Source organism: Musca autumnalis, unplaced genomic scaffold (genome assembly GCF_047663935.1).
Source record: "Musca autumnalis isolate F117 unplaced genomic scaffold, ASM4766393v1 scaffold_4, whole genome shotgun sequence".
In the NCBI taxonomy this organism is placed as follows: domain Eukaryota; kingdom Metazoa; phylum Arthropoda; class Insecta; order Diptera; family Muscidae; genus Musca; species Musca autumnalis.
This window is the reverse complement of record NW_027411977.1, coordinates 11738946-11759709: the sequence shown is the minus strand read 5'-3', so window position 1 is coordinate 11759709 and position 20764 is coordinate 11738946. Positions and strand designations below refer to the sequence as shown.

The window sequence follows — 20764 nt, the reverse complement described above, 5'->3', positions numbered from 1 at the left end:
AGGGAATTGTCACGAGCCCAGGAGGTGGACTGACTACTTCACAAGTCACCTTGAGAAGAATGACCCATATATGCACTTTTAAGATCAAGTTAGTGGGAGTTGTGCTGAGGATTTGAAAGGCCGACAAGTGTCTAAAGAAGTCTGGTCGCTAGCAATTTCCCCAGCGCACTCGACCAGTGTCATGTTCTTATTATTAGCCTAGTCTGCGCACGCCGTCACTGCGTACGATGGTCAATCCCCTTACGGCAGTACAATACATGTACGTGACATGGAGAAAAATACAAATAAAACAAAAAGCCTGGCAACTCCTCCGAGGACGACCTTTTAGCATTTAGCCAGGAGCTGGTAGCTAGCCAACTAAGTGTTGTAAGTTCTGACATACTTCAAAGCCTCTAATACCGATGATCGCCCAACTTCCTCTAAACGTGAACTCTTCGTACAGAGGACAATAAGACAATAAATAATACATCATACAAAGATCCGCATGCATCGGAGTGACAGGGGCAATGAGGACTCTGCTAATAGATGCACACATTAAAGCAATGGCAACATGCAATGCGGCAAGGCTGTGGGCTCTAGGAATGTGAAGAGATAGAGCCTATGGGCATGCGTGCGTGCTTCACAAACTACCGAAAGCAATAGCAACTACTGCTGATTACTGCGTTCCTACAATGACATTTGATCAGTCTTTTGTAATCAAATTTACAATCATGTCTTCATGGATCACCACTGATAGGTCATGACATCAAGGTATACACAGACGGCTCCAAGATGTAATGTGAAATGTTCTCAAAGCTAAATGAGGAGATACTGGCCTTAAAGGAAGTTTGTATTATACTCTTACAGCTCCACACACCAAACTCAATATGAATTTTTGTCGACAGTCAAGCGGCGCTCCATGCAATAAAAACAAACTCTGTCACATCGGTGCTAGGGAAAGTCTGTAAAGAGGAACTTGCTAAGCTAGGACGTCTGTCAAAGTAACTCTCGCTTGGATCCCAGGTCATTATCTTCAAATATTATCTTTCATGGCCGAGATTAGATAGATAGAAAACATGCCAAATATCAAAATCTACACGACCTCAATCAACGCCACACGCACAAAGTTCCTAATTAGGCTAAATCGTCGGAACCTGGCAAGACTTATTGTAGTATTAACCGGTCATTGGGCTATTGGTAACCACGCAAAGCGTTAAAATCTATCACACAACGACCACTGTCGCAGCTGCGGAATTGAAGAGGAGAAGAAAACTGTTGAGCACCTCCTCTGTTCCTGTTCTGCACAACTGCAAGGACAACTTAAAGCTTCAGGACGACCGTTCCTGCGATTTCTCGATTTATTAGGCAAAATATCATCCCCAATTTACTACAACGAAATAGCAATTCATGGACGAGCGGTGTGGGTTTCAGAACAATATTTCTTACATACTAATTGAGGCTAGAAAGTATAGCCATTACGTAAACCAACCAATCAATCAACCAGCAAAACATTTCAAAGTAACTCACGTTTGAAGATATCGTTATACGATGTCCTTAACGAAACAAAGACCTATATTTAAAATTTTCCGAATATGGGTTTTGCACCCACTTCTTCTTCTTCTTTATTTGCCAATTCGGTTTTTATAGGCGACCAAATATATATTGCACCCACTGATGCTAAGCAAATACAAAATTTCAGCCCTTTGGGTGCGATAAAACCTTAAAATAAAACAAAAATATCTCTTCTTTACGATTCTATGGAGGCTATATAAAGACGTGCCCGTACTCGGTATAAAACATTCCCCAACAAAATGGTGCTTATAGGGCCACGTTTTAATACTGACCCCAAGAACGATACTTCCCGATTTTGGGAATTTTATATAACAGAAATAGTTTACTTTTTATTTTTGCCATTTATAGTGATATTTAAGTAATTCTCTTTCGAGTTGAGCTGTTAGGCCTTTATAGATACATTGAAAAATTAGGAGTCTACCAAAGTCCCACGCATCCAACCATTACACTACGTTTCACGGGTGGTAAAGCCGATCTTCAGGTGTATTAGGATGTTGTTGTTGTGGCAGACGAAGGCAAAGCTTAGAAACTGGTATATATATCGCACTTCATTAGATAAATGTATATGCGAAATTATGTCAGTTAATTGAAACTCCAAACTTTTCCTATAGTCCTGCTTGGTAATCCCATTTTTCAATGTTCACAAATACTACGGTAAGTTTTATTCCTACATCATTGCTCTTCTATATCAGAAAATTTTATTCTTGATTTGATCATCAATAGTTTACATTTGTTATTCATTATTCATTTGGGCCATAAAATATTCCAGCAGAGAATTTGTCGATACAGGTCCATGTTTTGATATAGCCCACACAGAATGGTACCACCTGACGCTCCATATTTTTAAGTTTCAACCCTACACTACCACGGTTTTAATATAATTTGGCGAAATTTTTTCTAGATTTTTTTCAATTTCATCAAAACGTCTGTCCAATGTGTCAATGTGTTTGGTGCGTCAAATACATGAAATCGGGTGAATATATATATGGGGCTATATCCAAATATGAACCAATCTCAATATTATTTGGCAAACTTGTTTCTAGTCCGAATTGGGTAACATTTTCTAAATTTAATTAAAATTGGAAAAATTGTGCATGTTTGGTGTACCAAATACCTCAAATCGCGCGAACATATATATGGGAGTTGTATCCAAATCTGAACCGATTTTAATATTATTTGGTAAAATTGTTTGTTAAGCAAATTCCGTCACATATTTCAAGTTTCAGAAAATTGGACATTCATAGCGAGGTTGGTCCAAAAAATACCTCAAAATCGGGTGAAAATATATATGGGAGCAATATCCAAATCTGAACCAATTTGCACCAAAAGCAATAGCGTTCTTCCCATATCTAAAACAATGACCTTCCCCAATTTTCAGCAGATTCGGTTAATAAATTGCATAAGTAGACCCTATTAACTTCTATGAACATAATTTAAAAAAATGAAAAATATTGCTGATTGTCGATTCTACCTTGTTGTAGTATACCTTGCTTATATATTTCATATAATAACTCAGAAACAAGCATTAAAATTGTTCACTTTAAATTTTTGAAATAGAAAATATGTCTAGATTTCCTTCATTTAAGATTTTGACACTTTCGCAGAAATTATTAAACAAACAATTTATTGTTTGCTTGTCGTTCGTCTTTGTTGCTCCATTGGTGTTAGCTTTGGTCAGTGTCAGTACCATGTAGTGAATAAGATGCAGTTTCTTAAATGATTCTTTGTACGTGACTTCTGATCGGTTGTACAGCATACCAATATTTTGCTATCGGCATCGATTAATACCCCAACGTGTCTTTCGGTAAGACTAAAAGTAGTCATTTAATTGACAGGTTTGTATTGGTGAAATTCATTACAGTGGGATATAGAACATGCAAAAATATATGTATGAAAAGCTTAAAGCTTGACCTGTGATGTTTAGCACACTATGAAACTGATATTTTGTTCATGTACAGGGTGCCTGAAACTTGAAAATCGATTTGATATTTTAATCTGAGATAAAGTTTCCAACATCATTTTGTCTTCTTTACTTTTTGTTTTTCTTTATTTACTTTTCTAGACCATTCTATTTTTCAACACCGTTAAACGAATAAACAATCATTTGAATTAAATACTTATTAGTTTAATCTCTTTACAAAAGTGTAGCGCATTGAAAATCCCACTGTAAAGGCATAACCAGCTAATACAAAACAAGAAATCAAAGAATGATTCATCAAACAAAGGAGACATGCAGAATAACCCCAAAAAAGCTGCCCACACTTCTGGGAGTATTAAAAAAATTAAATGGTCTTGAAAAAAAGACACTTCAGAGGTGACACATAAAATAATGCCGTCAACAAAGGTTATTCGTTCATTTATTACTGTTCCCCGTTGGATATTTTCAAACTAAGTATCTCACAGAGCATTTGTCTTCCTAAAAGGCCAAAGTAAAACAAGATTTTGGTTGCATTTTTACCTCTTTCTATAAAAATTGGCATACAAAACGAACATGGCAATGAATGTGCATAGGATGGTAAAAGTTGTTCATCTAAAACCCATACTGGACATTAAGTACAAAAGGAAGCAAAGAAAAGCATTCATGAAGGTGGTAGGTAATATACCATACTACGACCGTACCATTAAAAAACATTTTCTGTATAGTATTTTCAATGCCGATGTGTGAACTTGTATTCCCAAACAAAAAAAAAAACAAGTGAAGAGAATAGGTCGGATGTCAATTAATGTTAGTTTAAAAGCTCCAACATCCAAATTTGTATACACTCCACCATAATATGGAGGGTATAATTACATTTGTCATTCCGTTTGTAACACATCGAAATATTCATCAGGGACTCTGTAAAGTATATATATTCTTCATCAGTGGGCCTATTCTGTAACTTTTTAACGACAGTCGATATTGTTATTTTTTCGAGAAACTCATTTTAACAACATAATTAAGAACCTTTGTATTCAGTAAACAAATTTTAACAACTTTTGTCGTTATGAAAACAACACAAAAATAGTAGTTGTTAAAAAATCGACAAAAATGTCTAATATTGTATTTGCCTTTGGTTTGTGTGTATGTTTTGTTTATGAATACATTCTAAATTGAAAGCTTTGGAAAGTTTGTAGACAATTTGTCTACATTTTCACAGAATAGCACAATCGTTGCTGCAAAAAATGTTTAGTGTCGACAACGTTGTCGATCCGACGATTGTTAAAAAGTTACAGAATAGGCCTACCGGGTAAAAATTTAGGTCGATATTGCCATGTCCGTCTGCCCGTCCGTATGTCCGTCTGTTGAAATCGAGATACAGCTCCCAATTTCTAAGATAGATCTTTGTTATTTGGAATATCAGTTTCTATTACTCCTAGGATATTTGGTATTGCAAATGGGCTATATCGGTCTACGTTTTGATATAGCCCCCATATAACGGTTCCACCGATTTTCGGTATTTTGAAGGTTGTGGCCACACTAATCCACCGAAATGGCTGAAATTTGGTATTTGGTCTTCATTTGGTGTACTTAACGTTCCATATGAAATTTGTCGGTAAAGGTCCACGCCTTCATATAGCCCCCGCCTTCATTGCCCCGCCCTCACCGAAATGGATGATATTTGGTATTAAGTCTTCGTTAGGGGTGTAATACTTTCCTCAGAAATTTGTCGGTGCCCCCGTAGAACGGCACCTCCCTATTTCCGGTATTTTGAAGTTTGCGTCCTCAATATTCCACCGAAATGGCTGAAATTTGGAATTGGGTCTTCATTTGGAGTTATTATACATGAAATTTGTCGGTACAGATCCACGCCTTAGTATAGCCCCCATAGAACGGTACCTCCCTATTTCCGGTATTCTGAAGGTTGTGGCTTCAATGTTCCACCGAAATGGCTTAAATGTTTAATTTGGTCTTCATTTGGAGTATTCAACTTTCCGTATGAAATTTGTCGGTTTAGGTCCACGCCTTCATATAGCCCCGGTATCGGTACCTTCCGATTTTCGATATTTTGAAGAGTGTGGCCGCAGCAACCCTCCGAAATGGCTGAAATTTGATATTTAGTCTTTGTTGGAGGTAAAAGCCTTTCTGACTGAAATTCGTCGTTATATGTCCACGTTTAGATATAGCCCCCATAGAACGGTACCTCCCGATTTTCGTAATTCTGAAGCTTGTGACGTCAATATCCCACCGAAACCCTGATTTGTTATTTAGTATTCCATGGGGTTATAAAATATTAGAGAAAGAATTTTCAGGATAGGTCCGCGGGTATCCATATTCCCCATAGAAGCGTACCTCATGATTTTCGGTATTTTGAAGGTTTTACCGAAATATCGGTAATTTCGTATTTAGTCTTCGTTGAGTCTAAAAACTTTCCGCCAGAAATTTGTAGTTATAGATCGACGATTTGATATAGCCCCCGTGGTATTAAGTCTGAAATAAGGTATTAAGTCTTCTTCATAAATGAAAGGAAACTTATTGTTTTATTTTACTTCAATACAACTTTTGGTGGAGAGTATAACAAGGTCGGCCCTGTCGAACTTAACGCCGTTCTTACTTGTTATATATGTATTTGGGATGCTACCTACTTTTATAAGTCAGCTGTATAGTCAAAAAAAGTAGATCGTCATTTCTTTTAAGTGCTCTGATTTTGTAATAATTTTCAGACGTTAGCTGCAGAATGGTCAGCAAACTTGCAGCTTTCTCAAACTTTCCCCTTGCAAGTGAAAGTACAAAATACATAGTTATTTAGTACACGAAGTATAATGAAATCAACCAATATAATCTTAGTTTACTAATGGAAGCATGTTGCTAATGATCTAGAGAACACATTGTAGTCATTTATAAATTTAATAGGAATGTGGAGAAAAATGTATAATTAGGTCTCCCTTAAAACTCTCTTTTACATTTGGTATGAGCGTATGTTGGGTGACGTAGGGGATGAATGATACCAAGCAACGGTCTTGACCGGCTTTAACATGGCAAAGCCCAGGATTTATCTTGGTCCCTCTTTCATCTCAAGTGGACACTGACCTCCCCGTGGTGTCACCTGGGGAACTGCCTTTAACACCCGTTAAAGGTAGTGAGCTAACATGTGCCGCGCGTTCACCCATAAGAACGTTAAAAACTTGGGTTTGGGCGTCGGGTTAGTAACCCTCCCCTAGAAAAAACATCCTACTATGAAAAAACGAAAGAAAAGAAAAACAAACCCCTCTAAAGTTGACGAACCCCGCAAACGTTTTAAGGACCATGATCTGCGAATCTGCACCTGGAATGTTCGCACTCTTTATAGAGAAGGTGCAGTCTTCGCATTGGCAGACGTACTTGAAAAGTACAAGGCCGATATTACTGCCATACAGGAAATACGATGGATTGGGAAAGGCGTCACAACAACACCTAAAGGTGACGCACTGTATTATAGCTGCCATGACGTAAAGCATGAGTTTGGTTGCGGATTCGTAGTTAGTCGGAGACTAAAACATCTGGTATCCAGCTTCACCCCAGTGAATGAAAGACTTGCTGCAATTCGAATAAAAGCTAAATTCTTCAACATCAGCTTTATTTGCGCTCATGCTCCCACTGAAGAAAAGGACGAACAGACCAAAGATATATTTTACGAGCGCTTAGAAGAAACATACAACCGTTGCCCTGCCCATGACATTAAAATCATTCTAGGCGATTTTAATGCCAAAATTGGAAAGGAGAATATCTTTGGCCCAACAGTCGGGAAATTCAGTCTCCACAGTGAAACATCTGACAATGGTATGAGGCTGATAGACTTTGCAGCTGCAAAAAACATGGTAGTTAGCAGTACCAGATTTAATCATCTCGATATTCATAAGGGCACCTGGCTGTCTCCAGATCAAAGAACAAGTAATCAAATTGATCATGTTGTAATAGATGGAAGACATTCATCCAGCGTGTTGGATGTACGATCGTTCCGAGGCGCAAACATTGATTCGGACCACTACCGTGTTGCAGCAAAGGTACGTACCCGTCTAAACGTTGCAAATAAAGCACGAACAGACACAACCCGGAAGTTGGACATCGATAGGCTGCAAACACAACAGATAGCCACAGCATATTCCACTCAACTAGCCCAATTGCTTAACGCGAGCACTCCTTGTCCCGATAACATAACAGCACAATGGCAACATATTGCCCACTCCATGCAAACAGCCGCAAAATCCATACTTGGATTCCAGAGACCTCCACAAAGGAATTCATGGTATGACCAGGAGTGTCGTGCTGCTACCGAAGAGAAAAATGCGGCATATAGAGCTACTTTACAATCAGTAGCAACGCGTAGCGCACGAGAGAGATATCGGGAGAAAAGGAGAGAAGAGAAACGTCTTTTCCGCAAGAAAAAGAGAGAAATGGAAAAGCGGGAGTGTGAAAAAATCGAGATGTACAGGAGCCAGAATGAAGTCCGAAAATTCTACCAAAGAGTGAAACATCAAACAGATGGCTTTGGGACAGGCACATCCTCCTGTAGAGACCAGCAAGGTAATCTGGTAACAGATACAGACAGCGTGCTCAGGATATGGAAGGAACATTTCTCCAATCTGCTAGTATCCAATAGTAGCGAAGACGATGATACCACAGATCCAATCACAGAAGATGGTATAGAATGTATACCGCCCGGCCAAGATGAGGTAAAAACAGCAATCAATCGGCTGAAGAATAATAAAGCAGCAGGAGCCGAGGGCTTACCAGCCGAGCTGTTTAAAACCGGAGGCGACGCGCTGATAAGGTGTATGCATCAGCTAGTTAGCACCATCTGGCAGGAAGAACGCGTACCCGACGATTGGAACCTGAGCATCCTATGTCCCGTCCACAAGAAAGGAGATAAGACTGTATGCTCCAACTATAGGGGCATAAGTCTTCTCCCTATTGCCTATAAGATAGTGTCAGGGATATTGTGCGAACGACTAAAGCCAATGGTCAACGAAATAATTGGACCATACCAATGTGGCTTTAGACCTGGCAAGTCCACCATTGACCAGATATTTACCCTGCGTCAAATCCTAGAGAAGACCCAAGAGATGCAGATCGACACATTTCACCTATTTGTCGATTATAAAGCAGCATTCGACAGTCCCCTCCGATCAAAGGTATTCCAAGCCATGTCTGAATTTGGTATCCCCGCAAAGCTCATCCGGCTTTGTAAGATGACTTTAACTGATACTAGGTCCTCAGTTAAAATTGGAAAGAACCTCTCCGAAGAATTTTGTACCAAAAGAGGTTTCAGACAAGGCCTATTCAACATTTTGCTGGAAAAGGTAATACGAGATGCAAATGTCAAAAGTAATGGCACAATTTACACCAATAGCCACATGTTACTTGCCTATGCTGATGACATAGACATCAAGGGACGGTCAGTAAAGGAAGTAACTGATACCTTTAGGAAGGTCGAAGCAGAATCTGCGAATCTGGCGGTAAACGGCGAAAAGACCAAATTGATGGTGTCGACGCGCAAAGCGTCCATAGAGCTCGGGCCAACTGTGGAAGTTGGTACCTACAATTTTGAGGTAGTTAAAGACTTCGTCTACCTCGGCACTGCCATAAACACAACAAACAACATCAGTTGTGAAATAAGAAGAAGAATTGTATTGGCCAACAGATGCTACTATGGTCTGAGTAAGCAATTTAAAAACAAAGCCACATCTCGTCAAACAAAAATAACACTATACAAAACGCTGAAATGTATGGCTCCGAAGCATGGGTACTTGCGCAAGCATATAAGGCAGTGCTTGGTGTGTTTGAGAGGAAAATTCTTCGAAAGATCTACGGGCCGTTCTGCGTTGACGGTGAATATCGACGTCGTATGAACCACGAGCTATATAAGCTATACAAAGACATGCATATAGTTAAACGTATCGAGATGCAACGATTGCGTTGGCTAGGCCATATCATGAGAATGAGCGATGATGAACCCGCTAAAAAGGCGTATGAATACATGCCACATGGCGGTGCACGCAGAATCGGTAGGCCTAAGCTTCGATGGAGCATACAAGTGGATGAAGAAATGGAAAGGCGCGGTATTCCAAAAAGTCAAGCGAAAAACAGAGAGGAATGGAGATCTTTTCTTAGTTCGGTCTATGGAACAAATGTTCTGTAATGGGCCAACTAAGTAAGTAAGTAAGTAAGTAAGTATGAGCGTATGTTTACCAAAGTGACACAACGCGTTAGAATTTACTTTGCGCAATGAGTAGATAGAACTTTCTTCTATATCAAAATGTTGATAATCCTGTTTTGCCTAATTTCGCACAAATAATAAATTTTATGAATTTTAGTTAATTCTTGTTGGAATCGAGCTTAATGGCCGTTTATTTTTGCAAGTGAAAAGGAAAGCCGAAGACTCAAACCCACACAAAACGTTTTAAATAATGTCGTATTATTTTAAAGTGAACATTATTGTGGTCAGCCTAAAATAACAATTACAATTTGCTTCCTGGAGATATACGTTTGGTTGCTGATGTTAATACAATAAATATTTCCGTTTCTTAAAATTACAAGTTTAATTTCTTTATAAGATATCATCTTAAAACTTTCATTTACATGACGGGAGGTCAATTACTTTTTTTGCTTTGGTGAATCTAACTGAAGCAAAAGGTGATTTGTATTGTTTTAGTAAGCTAGAAACAACACATTTCTAGAGAAAAGCACCACAAACACAAATAAGGCGCCAACCCAAATATAAATATCCTACAACATGGGGTAAAATTAATAATGCAAATAGAGCGATAACCTTACATATAGACCCAAAACATGGCACGAACGATTTAAAATTAATCAGTCGTCTTTCTTGAAAGCTAAATATTTTCACTTATGTTTTACCGAAAAGGAAACAATAGGCGGAGTTGTGGACATAAAAGCCCTACAAACATATATTGAAAATTGAAAATAAATACCACGATAATGTTAAACAAGTGTCCCAAAATCCTTCGAATTCGACATAATCGACAGGCTTAAGAACATTTCATTATATTTAATAAAAATAAACACAAATCCACAGCTTAATTATTAATATTTTTTTAACATCTTCTTAAGTTATAAAAGTTGAGCATCTGTGCAGGCAAATGCATAATTAAAATATGGTAATTATTATTTATTTCGTACATTAAAATTAAGTGCATTTATATGTTGTAGGTGCTGTGTCGTATCATTTAATTCAGTAATCTGTACTATAAATAAAATATGTTCAGATTAAAACTTCTCTACCAATGTTAGCACACCAGAAGCAAATATGTAATATATTTGTTCCAAAGCAAATGCCTTAGCAATTGCCTATTTAATGGTTTATGAATATATAAATATAAATATGATAAAACTACTGAAAGCGACCTATACATACTTGTAAATATTTGTTCATGCATCAATGCACATGTACTTTGTACTCGTAGTTTCAGATTATTTTTGTTCAAAGGCGTCAATGTGTAAACATATTTGTAATTACATACTCATGATGACATTTTGAATATGAATACTGGGCAAATCAATTGAACCAGCATATGAACTATAAAATATCACATAATGTTATATGTTGGTAAACGTGTGTGTTATGTGGGTTCCTCTTATATTGGCAGTCTTTAAAATACATACCCAGCAAAATTTGAAGGAATGGGTTCTTTGCGATGACGTGATTTCATGTCATCTTTTGCATTGGTTCAAAGGAAGTCGTAAAAGATCCGATCTTTTCATTAGGATTTGAACCAATGGAAACGAAGTCGTGAAAGATCCGATCTTTTCATCAGCATTTGTACCCATTCCATCGATCCAATAGAGATGATGTTTGTGTTTTTATTTACACACCTGTTTATTTTCATTTTGGTATGTTTCAGTACTACAAAAATCTACTATTTTTTCCGATAACATAAAGGAAAAATTGTTATCGTAGTAAAAATTAGTAAATTCGTGCAGGTTCTGGAACAGACCAAAGTTGTTAGAACTGTCGTCGTGATGTTGTCTTATATTTCCTGCATATCAGACAACTAAAACTTCTAAACAACTGGTATTGTATAAAGCTCGAAATATCTGCAATAAAAATGAAGTCCCAATCATCGAGCTAAAAATAGAATCGGACCATGTCTGTTCTAAATCTGACATAGAACGAAATCAATCAAATCTCGTTTCTTGGAATTTGAAAAAAGTCCGAAACGAAAAGGAAGAAGAATCTGAAAATAAAGAAGAAACGACTTTTGGAAAGAAACAATTAAAAATAAATTAATCATAAATGGAATTTTCCAGAAAAAGTCTCTCCTCCCCGTTCGTTACATTTTGTTCTTAGAGATCCCTAAAGCAAGCCGGGTTGTAGATCCCTACATATTTTCGTCACTAAACCAAAGAGCATAAATTTCCAAAATGTTATTTTAAAATAAGAAAATTATAAAATAAAAGAAATTTACGAAATAAAAATACTTAAAGAGTGCATTTGGAGACCATGTCGAAATGTCAACTGGTGATGGGAAGATAATAGAAAAAACCTTTTGTAAGATGGAAGAATATCAGTTGCGGAAAACGGAGGAAGTAATCTTTTGCTTTGCAGCAGTGGTGATTACATTGCAATTTTGGATTTAAACTTTTTGCTGATCAATTAATTGTTGTCATTTCGTGAATTCGTTTGAATTAATAAAGAGTTTTGTTTGTCCATATTTCAATAGAGCATTTCCATTTTCCAAACAAGACATGAAAATGTCATGCCAAGGGGTTGTTGAAAATGACATGTCAAAGCATTGGTTAAAATGACATGTCAAAGAATGGGTGAAAACGACGTTTCAATACATTGGTTAAAATGACATGCCAAAGCATTGGTGAAAATGACATGTCAAGGCATTGGTTAAAATGACATGCTTAGGATCCAAAAAAGAACGTCATCTTTTGGGGGTCTCATATAAAATTCAAGAGTGAAAATGACAAAAAGATGACATGCCAGATCACCTGCACCCATGATTCAACTCATGATTTTTCATCGAAGATTTAACTGGGTAGGAATGAATATATAGGTAGACATGAAACACAGACGTTTAATATATAAACGTAAGATAAAGACTTAAATCACAATGTGACAAAAAAGTAAATATCAAAATCTGCAGGTGGAAAATTCCTTGTAGAATAAAAGTGAGTGTATTAAGAACTCAAACTGATAAAGTAGTAAGGAGATACTTTTATTACGGTTCAAGAACAACAAATGCAAAGTAGACATTGAACGAATTGAATTACAACATTAAAACATTCCTCATTCGATTTGACTGCAGACACGCTACACATATCAAATGCACCAAACCTAATGCACCAAAGGGAAAGTGTATTATAAGTTTGTTTTGGTACAAATTCATGTAACACCGCGAAATATTCGTCGGAGACCCCCCAATGTGGTATACCAAACTTCATATCTCGACGAGATAAAGCGATTTTGAGATGTGTGTCCCTCCGTTCGTCCGTGCGTCCGTCTGTCTGTCCATTAAAAATTGTAATCAAACTCCAAGCCGCAATTATAAACGAAAATTTGCATGCAGGTGGGGTTCAGACCAGAATAGATCCCTATTTTTGTTGGAAATGATCGTGAAATATTAAGCCGGTGAAATGGACCAAAAACTAAATTTTTATCCAATTTTGTAGCGTCTCTGTAGGTCGAAATAATAGTCCGATCAACGCGAAATTTTAAATAAGGTAAGATTATATGACAATGAAGTGGCTTGGGATGCCGGTCAGGTAATATTTAGAGGGTTAAATGGACCGGAACATTTGTGTGAAAATTGTGAAGATTTTTAATATATAGCTTATATCTTTGTTCCTGAAGAAGATCTCTTGACCTTTGCACTGGTGACGGTTACGTTGATGTACGTGATCAGATAACAGAGCTACAGCCTAATATATCCAGTTTTTTGTTTGTAGTGTATTAATTAACACTCTGGAGGTCGCAATTATAGCCCAATAGTAGCGAAATTTTGCACGAGGTAAGACTTTTGGTCGAAGAAGGTGCCTTCATTCTTGGATGATGGTCTGATATTACTTAGCGAGTGGAATGAACCATAACTTTTGTATGAAAAATATAAACATTTTATAGTTGGTCCATATTTTAATTCCTGGAAGGCATATACCGCCAATGTAGCGTACATATAAAAAAAGAACAACGGACCTTTCCCTCAATACACATTGCAATAATGAGTGTGGTAGATAACGAGGCTACAGCCTAGTATAAAACGGGTTTTCGGTGGAGAACTACATTTTCCTCTCATGCTATAAATTGGAGCCCAAACGTATAAATTGTCCAATTGGATTTTTTATACATATCGAAGCTGTGCAACAAAAGGGTAGTAACTAAAAAGTTAACTTTTTGTTAAGAAAAGATTAGACTGTAAAAATCTGGCATTACTTTGACTATTCTTTCATCAAAAATACCGGTATTTCACTTTTCATTTTCACTTATGTATCAACAGTTTTATATCTAATGAAAACTAGAAACACATTTTTTGAGTTACTACCTTTTTGTTGAACAGGTGCAATATATTGCAGCATAGGGTAGCTTCGCCACCTTTTTTTCCGAACGGCGTGTCTAAAGACCCCTTTTGTAGAGAATTTCCTGAGTATTTTAGCCATGAAAAATACTCAGGAAATTAGCCAAATTACTAAGGGGTATTTTGCCACCTTTGATCGATTCCCCGGCCAGGTAACTTCAAATTTTCAACGGTAGGAAAATACCCCTCAGTAATGTTGTCGACATTTTCTGAGTATTTCAGCCAAGAAAAAGTTCCATATAAGTAGTGTCATAGGACACGCCGTTCGGACTCGGTCCCACATTAGGAAATATGAATCGGGGTGCACTCATTGATATGAGAGAAGTCTCCTTTGTCCCTTATGGGATGTTTGTGGAACAATTATTATATTGTTACGGAATTAGGTTTAACTAATCTCCGTGTAGACGTTGTTTTATTTCCCGATACGATTTGCACCAAATAAAACAGGGTTCGTTTCAGATTACGTTTCTACAATGCTTTATTTACTTTATTACACTTATTCAGAACCGACTTTAATTACAAAGCACACAGCAAGTCTCTAGTTAGCACGCAGCTCTTATTTAACCGATCTGTTCAGTTCAACGCTTAAAACACAACTAACTCGTCATTGCCAGTTCCCCTGTATTTATATCCCAAAGTCTCCCTGTTCGAGAGTCCTCTAGAAAATGTCTGGCAACTCCTCGAATATGTAATATGAACACACAGACTCACATTCGCACTAAGCGAACAACCAGACTCACATACATGGGGGATGATCAATGACGTAATTACAACAACAAATAAATGCAAGAAAAGAAGTAACAAACTAAACGATAATTACATGATTTTGGCAAAACAAACAAAAGAACATTAACAAAAGGTAATGTAACGACTAGAATGATGAAGAGAGTTCTACATGGTAGTTGTTGTTGCTTAAATAAAGTAACTGCGTAATAAAACGTTACGTTACAATTCAAATTTTTAAATTAACGGAAATTAAACTAAATTAACTTAAACCTATCAGTTACATTCGTAACAATATTATTACTTAAGCTTGATGTGATAAGATGGCAGAATCCACAGAACAAATAAACTTATTCATGAAATAACATAAGTTTATTTGTTCCATAAAGGAATTTTAATTTGCTGAAAGCTTATTCCCAGGAGTAGTGGTGTTGGGTATCCGACTATAGCCTTTGCTTACTTGTTTTTACATAGGGTTGGGGTTCCGATTAGAATAAACAGAATCGTAAAATATTTTGCCATTAGTGATCTAGGGATCACAAATATCTAGAGTTAAAAAAAGTTAGAGTTTTATACATGGTAGATCCCTACAGTTTGATATGTTGATCAGTTAATATTTAGCGTGTAAAATGGACCCTATCGTTTGTGTGAACAATTTCAAAATTTCCCACCAATTTTCCGTTTCTCTTTAAAAGGCAACTTCCGGACTTTTTCTACTTCTTAAATTAAATATATATTCACTTATATTATTCCGTCACACATAAGTATAAACCGACACACACACATTTAACTTAATTAGGTGCAAATTGTGTTGAGCGTTTTGTTGATGGCAATGATGGTTTTTATAAGTCATCACCTAACGGGGAATGTGTTTAATGAGTTTAACCATCAACTGCAACATTGTCATATGCCAACAAAGCCACATCGAGCTAATTAGAAGAAAAATCATAAACATGGGTGGAAAATAATATGTGGCTGACGCAATGGGAACAAAAGTGTTGGTCATATTAACATTATACTGCTTCTGAGACGTAAAAATTATAGACTTTAGTAGCTTAGCAGCAACAGTGCATATACATCCTATTGTCTCTAAAATTATGTTCAGTATTTTGAAGGTTTTACTCAAAAGTTTTCCATCATTTATTTTCCCGTGGAGTCTTTATTTAAAACTATTTTTTGTAATTTTTGATGGGTAAATGGTAAATTTTAAAATTAGTATTTTTTTTTTTGTAAATTCCGCGAATAGTTAGTAACATTTTACAAATACAACTTTTTAGTGACAATTGTGGTCATTTATTTAATAATAATTTTTGCTTAAAAGCAGAAGAAAGCCGCCATAACTTCTGAGCGCAACAACAAAAAATTGGCGCGCGAGCGGATTCGTACTGAGAATATATTTTTTTAACGTATGTACAAAAATATTTGATGTAACGCGCAAAAAGTTTATTTTTTATTTATTGTGTTTTTTTTAAATAGAATATGGAACAATATCTAATATGCCTGATGATGTTAATCTATCCATTTAACGAAAGAACGTCGAATAGCTGTTGATGTGAAGGACTTGGTTTTTTCATTGATATGACCTAAGGAGATAGCGCGGATAATTAAATTTATTAAAAATCTAACAAAAAACGGCATTCGCCATAAGGCAAAATTTAAAAATTGGAATATGCCAACATTTCCCGTATATCAGTTATACATTTCTACTATACAAAGTTAAGCCAAACATTACCATGTGGTTTTAAATAATAGAATTTTGTTATTTAAATCTGATATCAATTATTTTATAGAAAAAAGCATATAGTTGAACCGATTTTCTTGAAAATTTCAGAGAATGTACAGGGAACACCGGTGGTGAAAATAGGGTATATATTTTGTTGAATTTCCCTCCTTATTTTAAAACTCTTTTAGCACGCCCATTTTTTAAATACGTTATATCTCCAAAACTTCTGAACCGATTTCCATGTCATTTTCAGATGATGTGCACGGATGGCCCCTGGTGGAAATAGGCTATATAAACTTAAAAACGTTATTTTAACAAAATTGACGAACGTATCGGAGAGAAAATTAATTTGCCGGACAATGGTTGTTGTGTCTCCGATCCTAGGTACTGATGTGGGGCCTAAAGACCCGACCCCAACCACGCCCACTTTTTTAAATAGCTTATATATCAAAAACTGCTTAACCGATTTTCTTGAAAATATCAGAGAATCTACTGGGAGGACCCGTGGTGAAAATAGATTATAAATTTTGTTGAATTACGGTGGGGCGGGGAACCTCCCCCATGCCCTATTTCTTTGAAAACGATATTTTAACAAAACTGAACAACCTATCGGAGAGAAAATTAATTTGCGAGACAATGGTTGTTGTGTCTCCGACCCTATGTACTCATTTGGGACCAGACCACTCCCACTTTTTAAATATCTTATATATTCGAAACTACTAAACCGATTTTCTTGAAAATTTTAGGGAATGTATAGGGTCGATCCCTGGTGAAAATAGGCTATATATTTTGTCGAATTTCTGAGGGGGCGGGGTACCTCCCCTTTGCCCTATTTTATTAAAACTCTGTCTTTGCAAAACTTACTAACGTCTTAGAAAATAAATTTGCGAGACAACGGTGGTTGAATCTCCGACCCTAGGTACTTATTTAGGGCTTAAAGACCCGACCACGTCCACTTTTTTAAATATGTTATATCTCTGAAACTTAGGCTATATATTTTTTTTTTAATTTCGGAGGGGACGGGGTACCACCCCCATGCCCTTCTTATTTTAAACCTCTTTTAGCTCACCCATTTTTTAAATACGTTATATCTCCAAAACTTCTGAACCGATTTCCATGTCATTTTCAGATGACGTACAGGGATGGCCCCTGGTGGAAATAGGCTGTATAAACTTACGAACGTGTCCGTTTCTCCAACCCTGGGTACATATTTTAGCCGTAAGACCCGACCACTCACAATTTCTGAAATAAGTTACAAATCAATGGAAATACCAGATGTTATGCATAACGAAGCTTTGGTCTTATTGGAAAGCAAGTCTTTAGATTAGAAGGCAACATATCGATAGCTATAGCTTCATCAGGTATACATTATAAGAAGGTGCAAGGACGACACAGTTGACGCTTAAGTTGCCACTGGACATTCTTTTGATTGAATTGCACACATGCAATATTAAATAGAAGTTATCATCTGGAACAAATTTACGACGACACATAAAAATTCCCAAGAAGCTTTAGAACGATTCTTAAAGGATTTAAGAGCAATTCACGTTTAGATTTCAGACAAACACTGCCAGTTATACTAGTCCAGCAGATGAAATAAATGCATGCCTCAAGTCATCAGTTAACATATCGCCAAATTTCATATAGACACCAACATTTCTGAAGATGTGTTATGAACCAGCCTAAAGCGGCCCTCTGGTGGCGATCTGACTTGCTCAGTCGTGGCATCTTCATCAGGGGGTTCTCAACCCTTTCCACCAAATGACCTAGGGGTCTAACAACGGAAAAGTAATGACAGGACAAACACAATAAAAAAAAAACAACAACACACCACACACACATGACCGGGGAACTTGGTGACTAGTGTTCCCACACTCAGCCCTCCCAACCTGGACCCTTTTGTCCTCAAATCATTATTATTAAAGGGCCCCACACTCCACGAACACTTACCTCCCTAGCAACTTACATCCCAGAGTCCTCTCTCACAAATAAAAACCTTAGCAATTCATATTAATCTACAAAATCAAACACATATTTATTTTTTTTTTATATCTATTGGTATTAAACCTAGTCTTACAACATATTCGAATAAAAACAAAACAGGATTAATTTTTGGATTTCTAACGTCGATTATTTTCTGTGAGCCAATATTTCGGCCTACCACACACATACAAAAAGGACGTCGATTACCTAAATGCCAAATATGGCCACTTATTTTAATCCTTAGTACCCTCCTAATCGAGCTCGGTTAGTGGTAAATGGACGTTATAATATAATCCAGTCTACACAATCAAACAAAACCATGGAAGAATTTCCTTTTTATATTCGGGTAACCCTATGCCCATATATTCTGCTAGGCGTTAAAAATCCTCACAATAAAAAAAAGAAACTTATATACTAGTGTACTAACTACGGACAATCACAAATTAGTTTAACGACAATAATATTAATTTAATAGTTTCAGTCTAGGAATTAGTTTTAAGTTTTCTTGTTTTAAATTTTTTTGGTCATATATTGTAATATAATTAATTTTCTGCTCTTCAACTTTTCAGGTGGCTTCAAACATTAACCGACCTTCAAATCCACGGAAAAACACCGCCAATTAGCTCCGGATCGTTTGGGACTTTAAATTTGGCAGGTATTATTAATTGTGCTTTGTTACCTTGTGTCCTGGATACTGATTATGAATTTGTATTTTATATTTTCAGGATAAAGTTGGCAACACTCAGGGCTGTGGCCTCTGGCGGATTTATCACCTAGACGACCCCACAACCCTGTCAATTGAGTTTTACTTCTCGGCACCAGGACTTTGGCCCTCTCCGTAATTGGTCCGTCGTTTTTAAATGGTTTTGCGTAATCTAAAAAAAACCCAGAACACCAAACTCTTTGTCACTACATTTTTCTCATTACTCAAACCTTTAAATCACTCACATTTGGTTTTATTCACGCCACACATAAATTAAAGAAAACACACAAATTACTCAAGTGCCAATAAAAAAAAGAAATAGAAACTTTTCCGTTTTTTTATTTTAAAAGAATTTAGGATACAGGTCAACTGTTCTTCGAAGCTCACCACTTAGGAATAATGGCGGTTTTCTTGTATTTCCTCGCTTAAATACGACTTGTCGGAGACGCCAAACTGGGATTTTCCTCAGTTTTCCCACATTTTTCCGACATTTATTAAATTGCTTCTGATCACCTGTTCTCTAAACCCCATAATAATTTCAGAGATGTATTTGCCATACGTCAATGTTGGAGAATCGCAATGGCGGAAATCATCCCTGACGGTGGCACCACTTTTTCATTTTTTTAACCGGCCGCTTAATATATCCGGTTTTGTCACTTTTTCTTTGCCGGCAGCTACGTATAACACGTACTGAAAATTGCTGCCGGTTGCATCACATTAATAAAAACTTAAAAAAAATTACTTAGTCCCCGCAACAAAACTTCGCCATTTTCTAGGCGTTCGACGAAAATGTCGATGTGCGGGACATACAGAGTGTTTTTTTCATATTTTCCTAAGGGATGGTCGCGCAATTATGGGATGACTGGTTCACCTTCCTGCCCAATAAATTCAGTCAGCAATTGAAGTTAAGGGAGACACACTGATATCAGGTGAGTTAAAGAAAAAAAAATTATGGTGGAAAACTAATAAATTAATAATTTTTTTCTTTCCAGGTAAATGCATAATTTTCTTCATTGAGAAAGAAACATCATGTTTGCCGGTTGCATATTTGCACGTACGCACGAGAAAAACAGTCGCGTGGTTTCGCATGTACGCACATATGTATGTACATGTGCGTGTGTTCATGTGCATACGGACACCGTTACAAATGCCGTCTCATCCCATTGAATGAATGTATTTATACGCCGTTAACATTCCAACACAAAAGACATGTACATACATACTTTGTCCATTCGTATGAAGTGTTTCATTCCCCCCCATTGACTCATATGGGAACAATGAAAACCTGAAATCATTCACAAAGAAGGGAACATTGAAAAGGATATGAACGAGATTATGCAGTTGGAAATACAACGAATTAGGTGAGTATTTTTAAAAGATTATAATATCAAAGATTTTAATATTCATTTTGTTTCTTTTTAGGGATATAATTATGTGGAATTTTTTTGCCGTTTGCCCTTCGCCTTTTTCCACTTTATAACTACACGCCGTAGCGAACCTAAGCTTGACGTACCATTCATATAAATGTTTTGTTGGAATGCCATTCTGTTTGGAGTCAGGTTATGGAAGCATTACTTGCTGTGCAA

The 20764-nt window shown here is 36.7% G+C and overlaps 1 long non-coding RNA gene across 1 annotated transcript; it reads right to left on the bottom strand.

Annotated features, from left to right (window-relative positions):
- Nucleotides 1-18499: 18499 nt before the first annotated feature.
- LOC141401356 (uncharacterized) lies at nt 18500-19804 on the bottom strand. The gene is made up of 2 exons (XR_012412319.1): nt 19424-19804; nt 18500-19350 (listed from the first exon to the last, which is right to left on the bottom strand). It is a non-coding gene; the product is annotated as an uncharacterized lncRNA (long non-coding RNA).
- Nucleotides 19805-20764: the final 960 nt, after the last annotated feature.